Source organism: Ceratotherium simum, chromosome 21 (genome assembly GCF_057802395.1).
Source record: "Ceratotherium simum simum isolate JZ-2026a chromosome 21, ASM5780239v1, whole genome shotgun sequence".
In the NCBI taxonomy this organism is placed as follows: Eukaryota; Metazoa; Chordata; class Mammalia; order Perissodactyla; family Rhinocerotidae; genus Ceratotherium; species Ceratotherium simum.
Window position 1 is genome coordinate 21,828,582 of NC_141920.1, and position 25,712 is coordinate 21,854,293.

The window sequence follows — 25,712 nt, forward strand, 5'->3', positions numbered from 1 at the left end:
TAGAGGTGCGCTGGACAGAGAAGACAGGGGAGGTGCGAAGACACAGAACATTGCATTTGCAGCTGGTCAATGAGAGAGTGGGCTGCTTTGAAACATAGGCTATTGGATTCAGGGGTGTTTTTGGGGGGGTGTAGGGGAGTAGGGGGCACGTAGAGTCAAATGCTTGGGAAATGCAGCCTCTTCAGGAGTGGCAGCCTCTTGGGCTTCTATGCCCCTTCGAGAGCCCTCCATCATCCACCACCCAAAGTGGCCAGGGCTGGGCCATGCAGTGTTTATATCCAGGGACTCATCCCCGAGGACCACCATCTCCTCCACTTTCTCTTTTCCAGGCCAATTTCGTGGCTCTTATCTCTTGGTCATAAAAGGCAGATCAAGTGAGGCCAGTGGGAGAGGGCCCTGGCATGGGAGGAGGCCGGCTGGGTTCTCAGGCAGCCAAGCACTACTTCTATCAAGGTCACCCGGCAAGATAGTGACCGAACCTGGCCCAGAACCCAGGTGTGCTAACTCCAGGTATTCTCCATGGTGCTACCTGGAATGCTCCTCCTCCTTTGGCCTAACTCCTTGTGCTTTGGGACTCCACTCAGCCCTCACCTCCTGGAATTCTAGACTGACCTCTAGGTCATGTTCAGTGTCTCCTCCTAGCTCCTGCAGCCCCTATGCTTCCTTCTATTATGGCATCTATCAAATGGTGTTGTCATTGCCTGTTACATGTCTGCCTTCCCAACAAAGTGTGAACTCCGTGAGGGCCAGGATCATGGACTGCCAGTAAGTACCCCAGCCAGCACAGAAAGAGGCTCAACTTGTTGAATGAATGAACCATCAATCCTACAGCAAGAGTAGAATTCAGCTTTTGCATGGGGGCCGTCAGCAGCAGCTCTTCTTACCACTGAGAGAGGGATAGGTGACGTGGAACGCATAGAAATTGAGGATGGTTTCCATCAAATCCACCTGGAGCAGGGAAGCAGCCAGAGCAAAGGGGTCAGATAAGATATGAATAAAAATAAAAGTCCAAGGGCAGAACGTGTGGCCCCCACCTCTGGAAACATCAACATGTCAACCCATTTATGAAATAGAGGTTGACTGTGACTATCACCATTCCAGATCAACAGCTCCTTATTCACAATGCCCCAAAACCCAGACCTCTGAACTTCATTCTTCACTAGTGCATACAAGCTCATTTTATGGCAAAGCATGACCTGAACCATCATGGGGCTATTTAGTGTTTCTTTGTTCCTCTTTGTGTGCACCTTTTTAAATTTCATTGCAGAAATATTAAGGTGTTTGATTATAGAGTGCTGCCCCAGAGCCTGCTGGAAGTGTTATATAACATATGGTGTGTGCCCCATATTACCTCTCAAAAATTCTCAGTTCTGAAACCCATCAGTCCTAAGGGCTTTGGATAAGGGATTATGCACCTGGGCCACTATTATTACCATAGTGAACATATATTGAGACGTTAGTATGTGTGAGACATTTCATCAAAGGGTCTTATGAATTCATTGCCCCATTTCATATTATAGCCCCCATTTGAGGTAGATGCTATTATTATTTCTATTTTACAGTCAAGGAAACTGAGGCTGAGAAAGGTTAAGTGATTTGCCCAAGGTCACACAGCTAGCACGTGGCAGAGCTGGTATAAGAGCCCAGATCTGTCTTCCTCCAAAGCTCATGCTCTTTAATGTCCATGTACTGCCACCCGTTAGCCCTCAGGCAGTGCCCTTCTTGGGGTCAACTTTCAGATGTGGTGTCCCATTTTCTGCAAGACTGCAGTGCATCTCAATCTGGGCCTTCGTCGCTTCTCCTGGAGCCCCATGAAGGCCTGCTTGGAAAAGACATTCAAGAAACTCTAAGAGAAAACAACTCACATTGATGAAACCGATGTTGGAGTGTTTCAGTTCCAATTTCAGCTTACTGTGTGGAGAGAGAAGCATGGGTCACCGCAGGCCACGGCTGGTACTTTTTTGCAGTCACCCCACTGGGGTGTGTAGTGCTCACGGGCAAGGGCATTTCTGGTTCTGGGCACCCAAGGGTTCCTCTGCAATGTGGTGCTTGTGGGCTTACAGCTTTAAGCATGCACTGAGATTTAAGAAGAAGCGGCTTTGTTCACAAGAGCTTTGCTGAGCATCTTTGATAACTTGAAGAAATGATGATACTATAAATATTAACAGGAAAAAGTGGAATATAAGAAGTAATGCACTGTATGTCTCCAGTTATATAAAAATGTATCCAAAAAGACTGGAAGGAAACATGAAACTATTAATAGCCATAGTCTATGTGGCAAGGTTATGGGTGATTTTGTTTGTTTTTTAATACCTTTATAATTTCCAATGTTTTCTTGCCATGAGCATGCATTATTTTTATAATATGGGCATAGACAATAAAAATGGAAATGAAGGGGCCGGCCCCGTGGCATAGCACTTGTGTGCGCGCGCTCTGCTGCTGGCAGCCCGGGTTCAGATCCCGGGTGCGCACCGACGCACTGCTTGTCAGGCCATGCTGTGGCGGCGTCCCACATAAAGTGGAGGAAGATCGGCAGGGGTGTTAGCTCAGGGCCAGTCTTCCTCAGCAAAAAGCGGGGGATTGGCATGGATGTTAGCTCAGGGCTGATCTTCCTCACACACACAAAAAAAGGAAATGAGAGGCACCACAAATGATGCTGGCGTGCAGCTGGCACCCAATGGCATGAGGGAAGGTAGAGGGACTCAGGGTCCCTCAATTGCTGTCACTACACAAGCTGAACCCCCATTTCCCCCATAGATCCCCCTCCTAATAGGCTTTCCTCTTGACTGCTGACCTGGTTCTCTTGTTCAGGGATTCTAATTAGCCTGGACAGATATCTTTGCTTTCTGCTCATGCGCAGAGTGGTTTTGATAATTCCTTGATGAAATCATCATGTGAGAGCCTCTCAAATCCTCGTCACTTTGCTGTATCCTCCTAGTCTGAGCCCTTTGCTGTGCTCCCAGACACTGCAGAGACCTCCAAGCCAAGTCTACGCATCAACTCAAGTTCCAGGACCTCCAAAAGCCCCAAATGCTCACCATTAGCTTCTCTTTTTAAAGACCTCTTGAGATGTTCACTTTAATGGAGTCAGAGCATCTGTGAGCCATCAGGCATCTAACCCTAAGGCCGGGAATTAGTTCCTCTGATGAACTCATTGCACCTGTACCTCAGCAGGGAGCAGCACCCAGAGTGGGTGAGACGTGACACACAGGCAAGGGCTCTGGAAAGAGGACACTACCAGGGCAAGGGCCAGCCCCAGCAGGTGGTATAGTCCCTCCTGCCTAAAGCTCGAACTCCTCATTGATTCACTGGTGAAATAAATACTTGCCTATTGATTGGGTATCTGGGCAGTGGAGCAGTGAGCAGTGGCTTGGGGGCACCTTCAATTCTCCGTCCAAAATCTCCTCCACTTTTTATTTATTTATTTTTTTTGGTGAGGAAGATTGGCCCTGAGCTAACATCCATTGCCGATCCTCCTCTTTTTACTGAGGAAGATTGGCCCTGGGCTAACATTTGTGCCCATCTTTCTCTACTTTATATGTGAGACGCCTGCCACAGCATGGCTTGATAAGCAGTGCGTAGGTCCGCGTCCGGGATCCGAACCCGGGAACCCGGGAACCCGGGGCTGCTGAAGCAGAGTATGCAAACTTAACCATTATGCCACCAGGCTGGCCCCACCTCCACTTTTTGATGTGTAATATTGACAGTTTTTCTCAATCTTATATGTAAAGTCCTTGAAACACGGCTTCAAGCCCCACCTTCTCCAATTAGACTATCGTTCCTAAGTACCCATTTTGCACAAGTTCCAGCTCCTCCATTGATGCCTGAAACGGGGAAGTGAGGAGCCCAAAGCGATAGGGGACCTGAAAGTAAACTCTGCTGCTTGGCAACTTTTCTCGGCTTCTGGCTTTTCCCCTGAGGCATTGTCAATATGCCTTCTCCAGAGGGGCATCCAGATTAAAGAATGAGCCAGCCCCATGGAGATCTCTGTTTCCAAGGGTCAACCCCAGCCCTTTCAGTGAACCAGGACAGATGCTCGGATCACCCATCCCACCCCGTTTCTTCCCCCCACCCAAGGCCTCTTACCTTCTCAAGGTCAGTGAAGCAATAATCCTGCTGGAGGTCACACTGATGGTGGCAGAGACGCTGGTTCCCTAGAAAAACAAAAGGGGATGACCCAGACTCTCAGCCCATGTAAGCATCCTGTTGGTTCCCAGTCCAGAAGACAGATCTCCAGAAAGAGAAACCACAGCCAGACGTGGGACTATGGATGAAAAGCAGCAACCCAAGGCTTACAGACTGAGGCTGCAGGATGTTGGTGGCTCCACAGGCGACTTTGAGAAAGGTGAGCTGAGGTTTCAGAGGTCTCCCTCTTAATGGAAGCATCAAGAAGGGGGAATAAGCCCAAACTAAAGACACAGAGAATTCAAATAGGGAGACCATTTGCATATAAGCATGACTGAGCTTCGGACCAGGCTACCAAGAGAAATTCAGAGAGTCCGTGACCCCTAGGGACAGTTAAAGTGTCACTAACTGACACTTGTGTTTGAAGATGAAGCCTGGCCTGCCGAGGGGCGGGGTTGAACCAGGTGACTGAATCTGGAGGCCCTGTAAAGCCTGTCCCATCTATGATGGTTAGCTATTTTACCTGAATCCACTTCCTCTTACCAGGAGGTGAGCTCTTACCTGCAACACCTGAGTGAGCGCTTGTGGTGGCATCACTGAACAGCTCCACTTTGAAACCTAATTGATGTCCCAGAGGCTTGTGGTAGGAAAAAGGGAACACTATTTGTGTCCCAAAGGACAGAAGGCTGGCTTCGCTTAGGCATGGAGAAGGTCAGCATCAGTTTGAACAGTGACCAAGAAGTACTGAAGATGGACAAGGAAGGTCCTGTGGCAGAGCCTGCTATGTGTTTACCAAGACTCACTTCTTTGTCACCTGGGCACCCAGCTGGACTACATTTCCCAGCCTCCTTTGCAGTTAGGTGTGGCCATGTGACTGAGTTCTGGCCAATAGAATGTGGGCATAAATGATGTGTGTTACTTTCAGACCTTGTCTTGGATTTCCCAGCCTCCAGAACTGTGAGAAATAAATTTCTGTTGTTTAAGCCACCCAGTCTATGATATTTTGTTATGGCAGCCGGAGCTGACTAAGACAGCACTTGAAAAATATTGTGCCACTTCCTTCTGGCCACCATGGTTTCTGGTGAAAAACGTGCTGCCAGTGGAATAGTTTTTCCCCTATAGATAAGGTGTCATCTTTTCCTGGTCGCTTTCAAGATTTTTTTTCTTTTTTTTTTTTTTGTGAGGAAGATGAGCCCTGAGCTAACATCCATGCTAATCCTCCTCTTTTTGCTGAGGAAGACCCGCTCTGAGCTAACATCTATTGCCAATCCTCCTCCTTTTTTTTCCCCCCCAAAGCCCCAGTAGATAGTTGTATGTCATAGTTGCACATCCTTCTAGTTGCTGTACGTGGGATGAGGCCTCAGCATGGCCGGAGAAGTGGTGCGTCGGTGTACGCCTGGGATCAGAACCCGGGCCACCAGTAGCAGAGCGCGCTCACTTAACTGCTAAGCCACGGGGCCGGCCCCCAAGATTTTTTCTTTATCTTTAGTTTTCAGAAATTTAATTCTTATGTGTCTTGGCATAGATTTCTTTGGATTTGTCCTGTTTGGAGTGTGCCCAGCTCCTTGAATCTGTATATTTATGTCTCTTGCTAAATTTGGGAAATTTTCAGCCATTATTTATTTGAATACTTTTTCAGCCCTCCCACTTTCTCTCTCCTGAGACTCTGATGACATGAATATTAGATCTTTTGTTATAGTCCCACAGGTCCCTGAGGCTCCTTTTTTTTTTTTCCAGTCTATTTTTGTCTCTGTTGTTCAGATTGGGTAATTCTATTGTTTTATCTTCTAGTTCACTTATTCTTTTCTCTGTTCCACTGATACACCCCAGCAGGGGTGTTGGGGCACTCTGTTACAACCTTATGAAAATGGAAGTCTAGGCTCCCCAGTCAGCCTTCACTGACATGGGTGTGTTAAGGGCCAGTTTTTTTTCTCATGTTGGGCTGCAGTAGAGCTGTTATTATCTAAAAGTTTTCTATCTTACTAGGCTGCCTTTTTTCTGGTCTTTTGGCTAGAGAGAGGAGACTTGTTGGGGCTTTTTTTTTTTTTTTTGTCTGTGCCTGTTGGTGTTTCTGGGCTGCTGACTTCATCAGCCCCAAACTGGAATATGTAGGGCAAAAAGAAAACCTAGGGTACTCATAACCATGTTGTTCCTTAGGTCCTGAAGTCCCTAGCTGATCTGCCTTCTTCTCTCTGCCATTCAGAGTCTTCTTGTGTTTGTTTTATTTATAACATCCAGGGTTTTTAGTTGTACTTAGCAGGAGGAAAAGGGAAATGTACATCTACTCCATCTTCTCAGAAGTGGAAGTGCTTTGCCCATTTTTAAATTAGGTTATTTGTCTTTTTTATGACTGAGTTGTAAGAGTTCTTTATATATTTTGGATACAAATCCCTTGTCAGATAGATGATCTGCAGATATTTTCTCCCATTCTTTGGATTGTCTTTTCACTTTCTTGAATGGTGTCCTTTGAAGCATAAAAGTCCTTAATTTTGATGAGGTCCAACTTATTTTTTATTTTGTTGCTTGTGCTTTTGATTCATATCTAAGAAGGCTTTGCTAACCCAAGGACATGAAAAATTACTACTATGTTTTTTCTAAGAGTTCTATAGTTTAAGCTCTCACATTTAGGTCTATGATATATTTGGAGTAATTTTTGTGTATGGTGTAAGGAAGGGGTCCAGTTTCATTCTTTTGCATGTGAATATCCAGTTGCCCGAGCACCATTTCTTGAAAGTCTATTCTTCCACATTTAATTTTCTTGGTCCCCTTGTTGAAAATCAATTGACTATAAACATGGAGATTAATTTTTGAATTTTCTTTTTTTAAAATTATTTATTTATTTATTTATTTATTTCCCCGAAAGCCCCAGTAGATAGTTGTATGTCATAGTTTCACATCCTTCTAGTTGCTGTATGTGGGACTTGGCCTCAGCATGGCTGGAGAAGCGGTGTGTCGGTGTGCACCCAGGATCCGAACCCGGGCCACCAGCAGCAGAGCGCGCGCACTTAACTGCTAAGCCATGGGGCCGGCCCCCTATTTCTGGATTTTCGATTCTATTCCATTGATCTACATATCTATCCTTGCACCAGTACCCCACTATCTTGATTATTATAGCCTTATAGTAAGTTTTGAAATAGAGAAGTATGAGTTCTACAACTTTACTTTTCTTTTTCAAGATCACTTTAGCTATTCTGGGTCTCTTGAATTTACATATGAATTTTAGGATCAGCTTGTCAGCTGGCAAAAATGCCAGCTGGGATTCTGATAGGGGTTGTGTTGAATCTGTAACTCATTTTGGAGAATACTGCTATCTTAAGAATTCTTTAAATTTTATACTTTCTTTAAAAAGGTAATTTGGGCCGGCCCCGTGGCTTAGCGGTTAAGTGCGCGTGCTCTGCTACTGGCGGCCCGGGTTCAGATCCTGGGTGCACACCGACGCACCGCTTCTCCTGCCATGCTGAGGCCACGTCCCACATACAGCAACTAGAAGGATGTGCAACTGTGACATACAACTATCTACTGGGCTTTGGGGAAAAAAAGGAGGAGGATTGGCAATAGATGTTAGCTCAGAGCCGGTCTTCCTCAGCAAAAAGAGGAGGATTAGCACGGATGTTAGCTCAGGGCTGATCTTCCTCACAAATAAAATAAAATAAAATAAAAAATAAAAAGGTAATTTGATGATTTTTATTTAAAACAATTTAAGTAGGGTTATGCTTTATATTAAACAAATTTTTATAGCAAACATAACAGTGAGAAAGCTAAAATCTTCCAACTCAGCTGGAGCAAATGACTTTTAAGGTTCCTGGCAACTCTGACAGTATATGATTTGATTAACTGTGCCCTTGGGAAGCCTGGCTGTTCAGACCAGGAATGCAAGGCCCACTCATACCGTGGAAATAAATAGCCTCCAGCATCTATCAGCTGTGTAGTCTCCCAGTTCTTCAGCTGAAGGTGAGCAGAGAGAGGGGCTTACACCCATGGCAAGCACGGCCCTTTGCTGCCCTGGCCAGGATCAGACTTACTGCCCTGAGCTGGAAGAGTGGCTTGCGGTCAGAGGAGTTGGGCGGGAGGGCGAAGGCCTGGATGTCCATCACGGGCGTGAGGGTCACATTCCCAGGGGTGAACATCAGGAATGGAGCTGATTCAGACGATATCTCAAGCTCTAGCTCCATGTTGGGGTAGAACTTGGCCAGCTGGAGAAAGAGGGCAAAGACTCAAGGGAGGGCAGGAGACAGGCAGAGGGACCCTGAGCTATACTGGGGGTGCCAGATGGGCAGCGCTCCAAGGCGCAAATCTCCAAGGTCCCTAAACCAGCAGTGGAGCAATCACAGGATTTTAATAGACAGTTGTTGTGGTTGGAAAGGGCACTTTGATAAAGTGATAAAGGGGATGGGTGAGACACCCCAATGGGCATGCTCCAATAACAGTGGATGGTCACCACAATGCCTTCTATGCAGTCCAGCTTGTGCTGACTAGCGTGCAAGTTTGAGGCCGGAGCTGAATGTCCTGGTTGAAGAGAGGGGAGGCTGAGTGCTCTTCTCCACTCTGCTCCCACCACTTCTCAGATATGCTCTACACAGACATCACACCAATATCGATTGTTGGCCTAGCCCCGAATTAGGAGCCTGCCCAACGTGCCCCCGTTTGTGTCCTGGAAGGAACCTGTGTATTTGTGCTGGTTGAGTTTTGTTCTCCCATTTGATCCTCCCAGCAACCCATATGTACTACTATTCATATGACAAATGAGGAAACTGAGGCCCAACAGGATCGAGTTCCCAAGAGAGAAAACAGAAGACCCCGGATTCAAACCCAGGCAATCTGATTCCAGATCCTGCGTCGTTATGCCACAAGGAGTCAGAAGTGATGGGAATTTTGTACAAAAAAGTTAATTTAGTAATTTTTATCTTTACCCACTGCTCTAACAGGTAAGCTGTTTGTCTGGAGAAAGTTGATGCCCAGCTCATCCATGTCCAAATACCATCTCCACACGTGGCCGAGGCCAAGGGGCTTGTCTTGTCCTTTGTGGTAAGTGGGCAGAGGCTTACCTGGGGAATCACGGCCCAGAGTGAGTGGGTGTTCAGGGAGATCGCAGAGTCCAGGGGGATCTGCAGCAGAAGAAGTAGGAAGCCACTTGTGAAGCAGGACACTGCAGTAGTCAGGGATGTGGACTCTGAGGTCTGACAGCTTGAGTTCAAATACTCCTTCCGCCATCTTTTAGCTGACTGATGGTTGGCAAGCTTTGCTAGGCTCTTCATCTGTAAAATGGGGATGATAATAATAGCACTTATCGTCTAGGGCGTGAGAGGATTAAATGAGATACATGGGTCAAGCACCAAGTGCAGTGCCTGGAACATGGTAAGGACTTAAATGTCCATTATTGTTATTTATTATTTCTCAAGATGCTCCCACAAAGGGCCAACAAGAGCCGAGAGCCACCACAGTCTGGATTTAATGTGCCTCCAGAGATGGCTCCCCAAAACTCCCTTTCTAGCAATCTCTTATGGTGCCATTCTCCACCCAGCCCTATTACTTGCTGATCTTTCAGATGGTGGATGCTGCCTACATCTGTCCAGAGCCCACCTTCCTTGATCTCTCCTCCTCAAGATCCCCACTCTACCTGGGCTGCTCCTATAGCACTTGGCATAGTGCTCAGCTGCGGAGGGGCGCTGCTCAGACCTCCCTTCAAGGGGATCAGCTTCGAGGAGGGCAGTTGGCTGACAGCCCCCTGCTGCCTCCCATTCGGGCCCCACCCCATTCACGATGACAGCCCCCAGCCCCCGACCGAGCGTGGCAGGGGCGGTAAACCTGGACAAGTTGGTCAGATCACTGCTGGGATTCCAGGTGGTCAGTTAAGACAATGAGCCAAACTGAAAGTCACGATTAAGCCTTTATTCACTTACTGCCATGGTGTAAGCAAGAAGCTCAACTGGAAAGGGCACCGCCCCCCTCAGTGTCCCATTTTTCCCGGGGGCATGGCACCTGCGAGGGTCAGATGTATCAGCAGCAGATGGAGGATCATCTTATTGCCAAGGGAGCTCTAACAAAAGGCTCCTGCTGTTTTATGGACCCAGGGGGAGGAGGGGGAGGAGAAGGGGAGGGGCCCGGAGTAGAAAAGCACTGAGTACCAAGTCAGCCTGGAGAAAACTGTCATCATGGTCTCCAGTGAGGGGTCTCAGCAGAGGCACCTGAACACGTCTCAGCTGAGGTTCTCCCTCTCCTCCCATCCATACGGAGGCCTCTGAACGGAGGGGTCTAGTCCAGGAATGCAGATATGCAGAAGAGCACGGCCAGCCCGGGGTGAGGGCGGGGCTTGAGTCCTTCACTGCAGCTCCCTCCAGAGGCTGACAAGCGCCAGCCATGCACCGGGTCTGGTCTGGCGAGACCACCAGGGAAAGCCTGTGTAATTGCTCGTGGTCGGGTCTGAAAGATCACACACAGGCTTTTAGCCTGGAGCTGGACTCCTCAAATTTCTGCCTGATATGGCCCTCCTCTAATAAGCCAGCTTTGCTCTGTGGCTCCCCATCAGCTTGGCTGAGACTTTCTCAGAGCTATGCAGCAGCACTTCAATGCAATCTGCCTTCCCGCCTGCTCTCCCTTCACAGGTATCAGTACTGCATCGCAGTCTGAGGGCTCTCCCCACCTACTCCTCCCTCTCTCCTTCACCCTTCACAGGTGTCCTAGCAAATCTCTTACGAGTCTAATGCCGTCTTGGCATCCGCTTCTCAGAGGACCTGATATGACCAGACACCAGAGTCTGTCTTATTTTTTAAAGTACTGTTAATAATAGCTAATACATATTATGTGTCAGACACCAAGCTCTTTATAATCTCTCATATAATCCCTGGGGAATAGGCATGATTGGGGTCTACATGCACAGACAGGGAAACTGAGGCACAGCCTGGATTTGAACCCATCTTTGGCAGGCTCCAAATTCCACATTCTTCCCCCGGCTCCTTAGAACACCCACAGGGGGTCTACAGTCCCACTTGACGCTCTCTCCAGCGACTCCCAGCCTCCTCCCCTCCCCGACTCACATACTCATTTTGGATGATGAACTTCATGCGCCCAGCCTGGTGGTAAACCCTACTGGCCGTGTTGAAGACATATTCAGATACTGCAAGGTAGATCATGCCGTCATGTTCCTGGGGCAGCCTAACGGGCGGAGCATTGAAGGGGACTGGGGAGTGCCAGCGTCGGCCAAAGAATTCACCCTGGAGACAGAAGGACATATCAGCCACCTAAGGTTCCTACCAGAGACGGTGTCAGGCAGAGGCCTCCAAAGCCTGCCTGGGAGAGGTCTCCTATGCGCTGGGTGCTGGCTGGATTGGCAGTTCTTCTTCAGAACGTGGGGCCAGGGATCCTGAAAGATTCCTTCTGGCCCCACAACATCTAGGCCCTGACAGCTGCCTGAAATCCCCCTATTACAGAATGGTCCCTTTGGATGGGGAGGTCTGTCCTGTATTCTCCCAGGCTCAGGACGCAGGAGAGGAAGCCCAGCCTGGTGGTGAAAAGCATGGACTCTGGAGCTTAACTGTATGGATTTGAATCCTAGTCTGCCACTTACTAGCTCTAGGACCTTGGGCAAATCACCAACTTCCTTGTGCCTCAATTTTCTCACATGTAAAATGGGAATGATGCTAATAGTTTCTACTTCATAGAGGAGGTATGAAATTTAAATAAGTTAATATCTGTACAAATACTCAGAACAGCATCTGGCACATAGTAAGAGCATATAAGCATTAGTTAAATAAATAAAATTGGAGGAAAGTAGCACTCCAGGGCCTGGCTTAACCCACAGGAAGGCTGTGGACAGGACAGGAATCAAGACGAGGTGTATTGGTTTCCTATTGCTGCTGTAACGAATTACCATAATCTTAGTGGCTTAAAACAGCATAGATTTATGTGTGTCCTTTCCGTTTCTGGAGGTCAGAAGCCTAAACTCAAGGTCGTTGGCCTGCGCTCCTTCTGGAGGCTTCAAGGGCTAATCTACTTCCCTCCCTTTTCCACCTTCTGGGGCCATCTGTGTTCCTTGTCTTGTGGTCCCTCCCCCACGTCACCCTCACCTCTTGCTTCGCTCCAGCCTCTTGCTTCCATGGTCACACTGCCTTCTGTCTCTTATCTCCTGCATCCCTCTTATAAGAATCCCTATAATTACAACGGGCCCAGCCGGATAATCCCGCCATCTCAGGATCCTTAATTGAATCATACTTGCAAAGTCCCTTTTGCCTTATAAGGTAACATTTACAGATTCCTAGGATTAGGACATGGACATTTTAGGGAGCCATTCTTCAGTCAACTATAGGGGTGAGACGGGTAGTAATAATAGTGCTGCCTTATATGTGTGCTGTGTGCCAGGCATCTGCTAAGCACTTTATACACATCTCAATTCCTTTAGAAACTTTGTAGGGTAAGACTATTATCATTCCAATTCAATAGAGGCTCAGAGGGGTTAAGTAATTCTCCCAAGGTTCCCCAGCACATAAGCGGTAGAGCCAGGATTTGAGCTCAGGGCTTCTGGGCTCCAGACAGATTTACCTTGTTGTCTCAGAGACCCTGTCTTAGGTGTCGCTCTGCAGTGCCAAGCACCACAACTTTCCCCTGTGGGCACTGGCCAGGGATGTGGACTGACAGGCAGATGGACTGGAGAAAGAGGGTAGAAGCCAACTATGGCAGGTAGAACTGAATTTCTGCCAGCCTTCAGCTCTAAGGCCCTTTCTCCACAGCCCCTTACCTTGAAGGGAGTGTCCAGGCATTGGGAGGTCACCTGGGGAGCTCCTACTAGACTGTAGTCAATGCCAGCAACCTGATCAATCATCCAGGTGACTACGGAACAGGAAAGAGACAGCATTATGAACAGGGTAGCCAAACACAGTTGTGTGAGTTGTGCACTGCACAACTCCAGGGAGCTCCTTTCACATGGAATGTAACCTTTGGAGTATGGAAATAGGGCTGGGGCTGATCCATGGTACCTTCAGTCACAAAAAGAGTTTATTCACTCATTCATTCATTTGTTCACTCATTCATTCATCCATTCAATATTTATTGAGCACCTGCTATATGCCAGGTGCAATGCAAGAGGCTAATAAAACAGCTGAGTGAGATAGTCAAAGTGCCTGTCCTCATGGAGCTGACAATCCAGAGGGGAAAAAGACAATCAAATACTTGAGCAGATAAATTGCAACTCTGTTAGGTAGCATAAGTCCATAGGATGATGCCAGCCATAAAACAGGGGTAAAGTGAGGGGCGGCAACTTGATGAGGACAGGGAGCCAGAGGAGGTGTTGCCTGGGCTGAGATCTGAAGGAGGAGGAGGTGTTGACTGGGTGAAGGGGGTTGGATGTGGGGGAAGGACATTCCCGGCAGAGGGAACGACATGTGCAAAGATCTTGCAGCAGTGAGGAGCGCGGCGTATTAGAGGAACTAATAGGGACCAGAGTGGCTGGCCGAGTCGCCCTGAGCAAGATGAAGCTGGGGACAGTGGTGTGGTGTGGTGGTCAGGGCCAGGCCATGCAAGGCCTTGGCACCCGCAGCTGGGCTCAGTATTCTGAGAGTCCGAGGAGTCTTTGATGGACTTCAAGAGGGGGAGACCTGACCTGACGTGTGATTGTGAAAGGTTCCCGTGGCAGCCAGAGGGGCGGGCCGGGAGGGCCCCAGCCTACACGGGAGCTCAGAGCACCCCTGTGTTGTTCAAGCAGCCAGTACAGAGCCAACACGTGATCCTCCCACGTATCTGTAACCCTCTGCCCGGCTCGTGCTCCCAGCGGGTTTCTGAGTCACCACCCTCGATGGCCTTACTCCGCCACCTCCAGAGAACAGACCCCAAGAGAGGTGGTCACCCCATATCCAGCTCTGTAGGATGGAGAGATACTTGATGGCGAAACTCTCCCAGGGCTCTCGGGAGATGATGGTGATGGTTCCAGGGGTCCTGGGTACCAGGGCATCTTTCTGCACCCAGAGGAGTGAGAGGGGCTCCAAACCTGGCAGAGTCCGGAGATAGGGCTCCAGGTGTGAGGCTGTTGACGTCCTGACGATTTCGCAGATCTGCTGAATGTGGGTGAGAAAGCCAGGTGAGTCCTCCACCTCTCTCCTTGGCAATGCCCCCACCCGCTTCCCCACCACCACTCCGGGAACCTGGGTTATATCCCCACCCCACAGGTAGGTGTGTGAGGGGAGGGAGAGTATGGGGAAAAGGGAGAAGAGACCACTACCCATCAACACACACACTTGGACACGGCCCCATTTGGGCTGGCCTCTCACACAGGGAGACCCAGCTTAAGTTCCTAGACTTTTGTGGAACCTACATTAAAAGTGGATGGTGGTCAAGTCAGCACGGCCCTGGGATCTGCTGTTGTCGTGGTCCTCAGTTCAATGTCTCCGTGGCTAAGTGGCAAGTAGTGCAGTACATAATGTATTTATTAGAGAGCAGAGGGGACAAGCAGAAGAGCATCAGGTGCAGGAGGCAGGGCTTGAATCAGAGGCTCCACCACCCATCCCCAGCCCCTTTGCCTCCTCTTCCTACTCGGGTTACTTGGCATCTGGGAATAAGGGATCTGTAAAGAGCATGGTACCTGGCCTGCAGGCAGTACTGACTAGGGCCACCAGAGGGCCCCCAAGCAAAGCCAGAAGGAGGGTTCCCAGGAGAATTCCATTCCTCAGTCGGCCAGCAGCCTAGTCCTCCGTAAATCAAGAATGTCAGCTGGGGAGATCCTAGAAGCCTCCAGTCTCATGATTTCCTAACTTCAGCTATTCCTACACCATCTCTATGACTTTGCCTTTCTCACCTATTAAGCTATTTAATATTTTTTTTTACGCCAAGTGGCCTTTTAAAAATTACATACGTTTAACAAAAAATACAGAAACTTTATATCACTCTTTGGAAAACTGGTATCCCTCAGCATAAACAGAATATAAGTGGGAAAAAGAATACAAGGAATTGGAAAAATGTTCTGGAAGTCTGGCTAGACACCATTGCCTACTTAGATAATGCCCCTTTTCTGTTAAAGAAAAGTGTTCAGGGCACCTTAGCCCCAAATTGTGCTTCCCCTTTGACATAAGAAGACGGAGAAAAAGGACAGCAAGGGGAATCACCTGTTCATTCGATCATCCTGCATAGTTTAATACTGAGGCTTCACATCACTTAAAATCAACTCTCCTTTTGGGGGAAGTTTCCCACTTTGGGAACCATTGTTTTGTGCAAACTCCAAGGCAGCCTGGGTCAAGTGGGCCTGACCTGGCCTGTCCTGGAGCCCAGGGTAAGGGCAGTGCGCTACCCAGGCAGCCAGCCCTTCTGGGGCCTGAATCCGTCCACCCCAAGTCCCTCGGTCAGAGGTCCTGTTTCTGCAGAGCCACCTGGGGCTTTGCACTCACAGCCCCGTGGAGGCTGAAGTCATTGACCACATCCTCCGAAACTGCCCTTTCCTTGGGCTCAGCCTCTCTGGCATCTCCCCCATTCCCTCCTGGACACATGGTATCCAGATTTTTCTGGCCCATGCCTGCTATATTTGTAGGGCAGAGACCACAACTTGCCTCTGGCCTCAGCCTGCTGCACAGGGCTATTGGAGCATAAATGGCGATGAAAATAACCTCGTCCCATTTGCCCAGCTCTTCTTCTCTACCAGGCACTAGTATATGTATATGACATATATACGACTAATATGTATACATGTATGTATACACATATGTATATATGACATATGGTCTATACACCATATGTCACATGCACCATGACATATATGTATATGTCATATGGTCCTCACAACAGCCCTGCAAGGCAGATACTATGATTATTCCTATTTTATAGACAAGAATCCTAAGCCCAGAGAGGTTAAGCCAGTTAACTAAGGCCTCACAGCCAGCAAAGTGTCAGAACTGGGGTTTAAACCTAAAGTGTCTGACTGCAGAGCTCATGCACTCAACAGTGAAGATTCAAGGAGGTGAAACCCAGTTGGGAAATGACTCTGAAACAGTAATAATGGTGAGTGCTCTAAACACACCCTGTGGGCCAGGCACTCTGTGTAGTTATCTAATCAAATCCTCGCCAACCCCCTTCAAGGAAGGGGTCATTGTACCCATTTTACAAATGAGGAGACTGAGGCTCCAGGGGGGATCTATCAACTTGCCCAAAGATAGATACACAGAGGATAAATGGAAAAGGCATCTTTTTGCTTCGAAGACCAAGGTTTTTCCAGAGGTGAGAGATACTAAGCGCCAACCCCACTGCTGCTCGCAATATGGTGCATTTTTTGAGGGGAGGAGGTAGTCTGATTTAAGAAACATTTTCCTCTCCTCAAGGTGACAAAGATATCCTAGGTTTTCTCCTAAAAAGTTTTAGATTTGTTTTGGCATTTAAATCCTTAGACCACCTGGAGTAGATTTTTGTGTATGGTGTGAGGGAGGGATCCAAAGTCACTTCTCCATATCTCCCTAATATTATCTACAACTAGATACTGAACACTTTGTCAGTTCCAAATGCCAATTTAGCATACGTGGTCCTACAAACTGGGGAAAGCCTTGAAGTTTGCCCTTGCAACACGAATGAATTTGCTAAGCAAATTCAGTGACAACGGTACTTAAGAGACCAGGCTGTTTCCAAATCTCAAATACGTACATGCCAATGATCCTTGTGTTAACTACAGATCTGCTTATCCTTTTGTTTACCTTTTGTTCCAAGCTATCTTTGAAATAGATTTCCATTGTTTCACGGGAGAAGTTCAGGATCCAGCTGGAGAAAAGAGGAAAGAGGGTCAGGATCCACTTCATGATTAACCGAGACTCCCAAGAGGAGTGCTACTCATGAATCTGACCTTTCCCCATGCTATCCCAAGATGGCACCCAGCCGTTTAAATGTCATCCAAGGGAGGGTGACCCATAGTGTTTTCCTGAGTCAGAAATGTAAGTGGGAGTAGGCTAGTTAGGGTTGGGGTGTTAACTATGTGCCTCTGTGGTTTTAACTTCTCCAGCATCCTCTCCTTCCTTAAAATCCACTTCTTCCCCATTTCTAGTCCTTGTGGTTCAGTGGGACTAACCCTACTCCTACTCCCAGGTCTAAGGGTGGGTCCTAGACCCTGGCGCAGCCAATAAGAATCCATGATGATTGGTCCAGGGATGGGCACGTGACCCCACATCGACCAATGAGAGCTTTTCCTAGGACTTCCTCCCCCTCCTCCACACACTGTACAGGAAAGGCTGCTCCCCCTTTGCTGAGATGGCGGCGCTAATGGCCCAGGAAGCCTGGAGCTTCTGGGCACCATCTTTGCCGCTCTGAGAGTGGGGGACCCTGCCTGAGAATGAAGCAGACCCAGGACACAGGGAGGTTCCTGGTGACATTGGTCAAACACCTGGATCCAGACCCAGCTTTGGATTCACGCCATGGACTTTTCAGGTGTATGTGAGCCAGTCAAGTCCATTCTTAACGCTGAAACACCTGAGTTGAATTTTTATAACTTGCGATTTCAAGGAGGCTGGTGCGTTTAGAGGTCAGAAGTCTTGAGGACTGTTCGGGGAGGGGGAAAAGGTGGACCGAGAAGGATAGGAACGGGTATGAATAGACTATTCAGAAAAAATGAAATACGTGGTTCTTAAACACATAGCAAGATGCTCAACATCACAAGATAAACACCAATTAAAACTGAGGTTCCTTCAGCTTTCAGATTGGCAAAAAGCTAACCCTTTGATAATCTGCCGTGTTGCCAATAGTGTGAGGAAACAGAGGCTTTCACATCCTGCTAGTGGGAGTGGAAGCTGGCAAACCCCTTGGAGGGCAATTTGTTAGTATGTATTAAAATTACAAAATGCACATACCATTTTAAGAATTTATTCTATAATTTATTTGCTCAGGTGCAAAATGCTGTTATGCACAAGGTTATCCTTCGTAGCATCGTTTGTAGCAGCGAAAGACTGGAAGAAAAGCCCCCAAACTAAAAGTCTACCAATAGCAGACTAATTATATATATTTTAGTGTCTTCATATAATGGAGTCCTTTGAAAAGGAAACTCTTGTGTTCTGATGTGGAAGGGCTTATAAATACATTGTTAAGTGAGAATAGCTAGGGAAATAATACTGTATATAGCACGCTACCACTTGTGTAAAAAATAAAAGAGAAAAATATCCAAGTGTGCGGGCATAGACTTTCTCAGGAATGATACGTAAGGCACTTAACAATGGTTGCTTCTGGCAAGGAAAACTGGCTGGGGGGACCAGAGTGGAGAGAGATTTTTTTCACTCTGTTTCCTTTTGCATTTTTTGAATTTTGAACTATGCAGACGAATTACCCACTCAAAAACATTTAAATTTCTTTAAGGTATAAGAAGGGGAATAAAGGCCTATTCTTTATGCCCTCCAAAATCCACCAAATAACTTACCTGGCAGCTTAGCAATTAGTCATTCACTCACTCACTCACTCATTCGACAGACGTTTACTGAGCCCCTCCTACACGCCAAGCACTGAGTTAGGTGCTGAGGGGCCAGTGGTGAATCACCTCACAGAGCTCACGATGTGAGTCTAACCCACTTCGGGTGGAGCTGCCCGCTGAGAGCCTCTGCCAACCTCAGACCCCGCTCCATGAGAACGTGGCCCAGAACAGGGCGTTCCACATATGTGCTCCCCTGGGGGTGAGGGTGAGAGGTGGTGGGAAATAAGTGAACTAAGTTAGTGGGATTACATCTGGTAAAATTCTTTCTCCCATCAAATTTTCTTTGCCATTCGATTCTTGCTAATTGAATGATTAGTGATGCATATTGGAAATGTCTGTGTCTTATAAATTCGTGCGGGAACATCAGACACAAGTGCTTCCTGGGGTTCTACAGAAAGCTTCCTGAACTTTCTGGGGCTCTGTCCCTTGAGCAAGCCTGGGACTCATGCCTCACTTAACCTTGGCCGCTGGATGGGCCTGAGGGACCCTGGCCATAGAGACCATGGCCGGGGTCCCCGACAGCTGTGGTTGGGATGTTGCTTCCAGAAAAGTCTGCCCCCTCTGACATCTATGGGTACTCCTCCAACAACAAGTCAAAGTATAAAAGATGGAAGCAGTAGGCGACATTCCGTGGGTCGCAGACCACATAAAGTCATCCCGGAGCTGTTGCCCAAATTCAATCCTGCTGCCTAAATATGCCTAAAAGCGCTCTTTCCCCTGCCTCCACTGCCATCCCCTGCCTGGGCATCATTGGCTCTCGTCTGGACGTCTGCCTCTGCCTCCTCTCTGGTCTCCCTCTGCCCTGTCTAATCTCTTCTAAAGGAAGTGAGCTTTCAAAAAAGCAAATCTGATTGTATCACTGCCCTTCTTAAAATCCTCCGATGGCTTCTCACTGCCTAACTTTAGGATAGAGACTAGAGTTTGGCTCCTGCCTACTCCCTTCAGTTCTTCTAATTACTTACTTTCCCTCCAAGTGCACTGACCTTTTTTTACTTCCTGGAAAGCACAGGCTTTTTCATGCCTCAGGATCTTTGCACATGCTTCTCCTTTTGCCAGAAAAGCTCTACCCCCCTCCCCTTTGGTTAGAATTCAAGGCTCGTTTCAGATAGCCTTCCTTTGAAGAAACTGTCCCTGCTCCAAGGGCTAGGTAAACCCGTAGAGACTGCCATCCACCCTGGAGACTGCCATCCACCCTGGAGATTGCCATCATGCATTCGAGATTCCCCAAGCATCCCCTCCAGGCAAGTCACTTTGGTAGGCTGGGTTGCCGTTAAAGACAATCTTGCCCAGGAGTCAGGAAACTTTTTCTTAAAGATCCAGATAGTAAATAATTTTGGCATTGCATGTCCTGTGTCTCTGTCGCAGCGACTCAACAACGCTGTTGTGGTACTAGAGCAGCCAGAGACAAAAGGTAAACAAATGAGCGTGGCTGTGTTCCAACAAGACTTTATTTATAGGAACAGGTGGGAGACTGCATTTGGCCCACAGGCCTTGGTTCACTGACCTCTGATCTTGATGGATTGTAAATCTTGCTCTCATGCCCCGTCAGGGACATCCCCTGGGTGATCTGGTTGCCCAGGCAGCTCTGACAATCTCCAGCGAGTGTCTGGGGTCACTTACCTTCGGGGTCCGGAAATGTTAATGCTGATGTGGCCAAATGAGTTGTCGCAGTGGGCCACAGAGGCAGTGGGTCGTCCAGACTGGTCCTTGCCCAAGTTCAGAGAAACTGAGATGGAAACACCATCCACACTCAGATCAAAAGTTCCATTTAGGATGCTGGTTGGGAGAAATGAGAAGCAAATGGTGTACAACCAATTACCTCCAGGAAGAGGAGCAAGAAGAACACAGACCCAGATTTGTCTTCCGGTTCCCCACTGACCAGCTGGGTATCCTGTCTGAGCCTCAACTAACCATTAACTAAAATAGCCAGTGTGTATTGAGGATTTGCTATGTGCCAGGCACACTGCTAAATGCCTTACATCTGTTATTTTATTTAATCCACAACTGCGTCTATGAGGTGGGTTGTTATTAACCCCCTTTTATGGATAATAAAACTGAGGCTTAGGGATAGTCAGATCTGGGTCCATTATAGACTGGATGTTTAAGAATCCAGAAATGGAAGTCCAGGGTGGGAGGACATGCGCTTGCCCAAAGCTGAGAGACATTCTAAGCTAAGTGTGACTCACATGAAAGCCGTTGTCACCTTCCAGTTCCCGCTGATAGACATGTCGTTATTGGACAGGGAGGCTGGGACACCCTGCCCTGGGCGTAGACTCAGATCGAGTTCCTGAGCTTCAACTGACGGACCATCAGGCTAGGGAAGGAAGGCAGACTATCAGACCCAGAAAAACTAGGAGCACATCAGTCCTCTGAATGAGTGCCCAGAGTCCCCTCCCGCCTCTCACACTCTCTTGCAAATGTATAGACCTAAACCACAAAGGACAAGCAAATCATCTCATTCACATCCTTCAAGGTCTGCTCAGGATCCTCCAGGAAGCCTTTCCCACCTTCCAAGACCGAAGATCTTCCTCTCTCCTTTGACACCCCCCTACCCCCGGTAGCTGCTCCTGTCTAGCCTGCTCACTCGACCTTCACCGCCGCGGGGACCCTGTGAGCTGGCTTTGCACTGTATCCTGTCTCCACAGCTGGGGCCCGGGCTCTTCCAGGAAACAGTGTCCCCTCTGTCCTCCCCACACTTCAAATACAAACAAGGGCTCACAGTTTAGATCTGAGACCACCTGCTGGTGACCTGTGGGCCATATTTATGATAGACTGTAGACATGCTGTTCTTTTTTTGTGTGTGTGAGGAATATCAGCCCTGAGCTAACATCTGCCAATCCTCCTTTCTATTTTTTTTTTGCTGAGGAAGACTGGCCCTGGGCTAACATCTGTGCCTATCTTCCTCCACTTTACATGGGACGCCACCGCAGCATGGCTTGACAAGCGGTGCATTGGTGCGCCCCCGGGATCCGAACTGGCGAACCCTGGGCCTCCACAGCAGAGTGCGTGCACTTAACTGCTTGTGCCACCGGGCTGGCTCCTGCTTTTCTTTTCTAATAGCCTTTTAAAAAATTTGAATCAGTTGCCAACATTTTAAAATTGAGAAATTTCACACTAAAAAATGTGAAGGAAAAAAAAACTAGATTTCTGGTTTCTCTCGAAAAAAATCAAAAGACAATACTCATATTCCCTTGCAGCGTCAGTCAACTGCAGGTGGGCAGCAGCTGCCCCCTTTATATGGGGCAGGTGCCCTCCAGGTAAACATCGCACTGGTCATTTGCCTGTTTGCTCTCAGGTCCATTCCCCGTCCTTCCCTTGCTCTGACCTATATTGGATGGGACTGACCTGTGCAAACATTTCCCAGGATCCTTTGCAACTGGCTTCTAGTTAGGATTGGCAAATAGGAAGCAGTGGGGGGAGGTGAGTGAATGGGAAAAGGGGAGAAGCCAGGGTATTTCTTCTTCTCTCTCTGCCTTGCGTTGTGTCTTTGGCAGTGGTTCCATTTCCACATTGGGGCCAGCTCCTGCTAGACAACCCCTCCCTTCATGATCCTAGCTGCCACCTAGAGGCCATAGCTCCTGTGCTCTGTTGATATCTCCTCTTTTTACCTCTCCAGCTCTAGGGATGTTAGCAACTTTTTGTTGTTACTAATGTCTGGGTTGCTTCACTATTCCCTGTTTGGCTTTTCAGCTCTTCTGACATGTTTGAAGCAAATTCCCTGTATTAAATTCCCTCCGTTGACATTCCTGGTGTGGGTTCTGCTTTCCTGGATGGTCCCTGTTGGATATAGTCACCCTGCCTGGTACACTCATCTACATTACTCACTCCCCTGTGGCCATTTGAGTTTGTGGTGTCAGATCCACACTCATTACTTCACTCAACAAACATCCACTGAGATCCTGCTCTGTCAGACCTGGTTCCAGGCACGGAGGCCACAGAGATTCAAAACTCTGTCCCTGCTCTTGAAGAATTCACAGTTGGTGGCAGATCTGGATGTGTTAACAGACCACAGTAACCTACTGTGAACACCAGGTGCAAGGGGTGCTCTAGGGCTGTGGGAAGGGGCATTGCCCTCTAAGTGGCATAGCCTGGATATTTTGTGTCTGTGTGTGTGCAAATTTAAAATAGCTCCTCTTTGCCCACTGCCTCCAGGAAATTGCCTGAGTATTAGGGAGGATTCCAAGAAGCAGCCTTTTCTATCAGTGGTAGATAAATGCACCCCAAGGACATGTTCTGGACACTGAGGAGGCTGGAAGGAAAATCCACGCACCCAAGGAATGGATGAAAAAAGAGCACAGGGTGAGGGCTTCAAGATTGAGTGTGTGCAAGCTAGAGGGACATTGAGATCAGTCAAGTCTCACGGGGAGGGAGATGAGGAAGCAGGGCTTGTCGCCGGGGACTAGAAGCTCCTTGCTTTATTCCTCACTGGGGACATGTGTGGATGCTATCCTCAAGAGGCAGTCTGAAAATGAAATGCGAATAGGTTCCAGAAAGATTTAAAGTCCTTGATTACAGACCCTTAACAGGCTCTGGAGGGATGGTTGGTATATCTCAAGCAGGTCCCTAATCTGGGCAATCAAGAGAGTAGCCAGGAGACCTTGGCAGAGCAAAAATCCAGGGATAGTCTCTGCAGGACTGACATAGGGGCTGGTAAATGGTTTCTAAGTGTCTCTCTCCCATCCTGATGATTCAAGAAACACATAGAACCTTCCAGAAGCCCCACAAGAGCTGGTCATGATCCCTCTGCCATTAGTCCAAGTGAGGATCCCATGTTTATTGCCCTCCCCCATGACCCTAGGCCCCCCCATTCTTCCTCCTCTGCTGCCCCTGTGGTGTAGAACGGAGACCTCATCTGTTAGACTCAGCTCACTCTTCCAAACCAACCGACTTGGAAGCTTCCTGGGATATCAGTGAACTCGATGGTGGACAGCTCCTTCTGCAGGGTGGCTACTACACATTCTTGGGCTGCCGGCGAATAGAGGGAGTTAGCTCATTGAATGGAAGGTAGCTAAACATAACAGTTGAGTAGCTGGGCTTTTGAATAACATGAGCTGAGATTGAAGGCAGGATTTGCCACTTGTATTGATGTAATCCCAAGCTAGTCACTTAAATTCCTTGAGCCTCAGTTCCCTCATCTGTAAAATGGTAATAATAGTAATGATACCAACCTGAGCCTGGAATTGAATTATATCATTAACTCAAAATGTCAGGTAAATGACAATCATTGTTATTTATTCATTCCACAAGATCGTGGAAACAGTGATGGAATACAGTGGGGCTTTTGAGGAATCATTTCCTGCAGTGTGGTCAAACCTTAGGGTTTCCACTGTCTTGAGCAGTTATGTTAACAATGCAGATTCCCAGGCCCAACGGCAGTCAATCTTGGATGGATCTCTAGAATCTGTATTTGTTTGTCCCAGCCATTCTCATGTGGGTGGTCCACAGACCACCCTCGGAAAAATGCCAATCTAGTCCTCTCTTAAGCCTCTGATATTCAAGATGAGGAAACTGGAGCCCAGAGGGTGACATAGCCAAGGCTTCTAATCCAGGCAGTGGCAGAACCCCAGCCTGTGATTCCTAATGCTGGTTACCACACCACTCTGGTGGGCACCAGTGGGCACCAGAGGAATGACCAAACCCCCTTACCATATTTCAGGCCTTTTCTGGTGATCCTGGCCACGAACCCAGGATTAGATGCCCCTTCTCAAAACCTGGAGACCTCTGCCAGCAGCAGTAGGACCACTACCACACATTATGGTCTGGCCATCATCCCGTCCTCAGCTCCTTCCTGGGCAGAGGTTGGTCAGTCTCTTTGTAGGAGCCTCCCTTACTGAAGATGACAGCAGAGGCTGAGATGCTTATAAATCCAGGGGCCAGATGAGGAGCTGAGCCAGCTGGGAGGGAGGGCGGGGAAGATTCAAGGCTTTGGGGCAGCCCAATTTCCAGCAACTTGAGACAGGGAGAAGGTTGCTTGTGAAGTCGTTTGAGGTTTATTTCTGGCCTGAGAGAAGCGGAAGTGGTGCCACAACCTCCAACCTCTTCTTCCAAGCACTGCTGCCCAAGGAGCCTCCGTGCAACACCGTTCTCTAGCCGAACACCCTCCGTTCATCCCCTGTTATCTACAGACTGAAATCTCAGCACCCAGCCCGGCAGCGAAGGCTGTCACAAGTTGGCTGCCACAAACCTCTCCAACCAGACCTTCCACAGCCCCAGCCTGCCCGAGCCTGCGCTCTGGCTCTGCTGATATCCGCTGTCCTCCACTTACATCGTGCAGGACCATCTCGGGTCAGGCCACAAACACGACGAGTGGATTCCGCAGCTCTAGGCTCCAGACGCTTTCAGATTTTCTCTTGCTGACGTTCTCTTAATAAAGTTAATCAACTATATTAACGTATAATTTATATGCAATAAAATTCACACATTTTAAGTGTACAGTTCAATGAACCTTTACACATGTATACACCCATGTAGCACATCGTAATCAAGATAAAAAACATTTCCATCACCCCAAGAAGTTCTCTCATGCCTCTTCCCAATCTCCTTCCCCATCTCCTATCCCAGAAAACCACTGATCTGCTTTTTCTTACCATGGATTCATTTTGCCTGTTCTAGAACTTCATGTAAATGGAATCATCCAGCGTGTTCTTTTCTGTCTGGCTTCTTTCATGCCGCATTATGTTCTTGAGACTAACCCATGTTTTGTGTATCAACAATTCATTCCTTTTTATTGCTGGGTATTATTCCACACAATAGCTAGACCAATCTTTTTATTTTATTTGTATTGTATTTTTAATTTTCTTCAAATAGGAAATATGTTCACATAGTTCAAACATCGATCAATAATAAAAAGATGTACAGTTAAAAATCTCTCTCATCCCTCTTTTGCATCTTCCCAGTTCCTCTCTCCTCCCCGTCAAATCGACATAAAATTCTCCTGGGATAAGTGCAAGGAGACAGAAGATACTTTGAGAGCTTATGTTCTAGGGGCTATGGGAGCACAGAAAGGGAGCAATTAAGACAATGGAGGTGCTAGACCTTGGTTTTGAAGTATGTGTAGGAGTTTGGCAAACAGACATAGGGAAGTTATGCTATGTAGAGAGAACAGCACAAACTAAGTCATGGAAGCCTGAGAGAGCACTGCACATTCCAGAAGGCACAAAGAATTGTGGGAGAGTAC

The 25,712-nt window shown here is 47.9% G+C and overlaps 1 pseudogene; it reads right to left on the reverse strand.

The window, feature by feature from the left end:
• Nucleotides 1-1,562: 1,562 nt before the first annotated feature.
• LOC101396988 (lipopolysaccharide-binding protein-like) lies at nt 1,563-24,305 on the reverse strand (annotated as a pseudogene).
• Nucleotides 24,306-25,712: the final 1,407 nt, after the last annotated feature.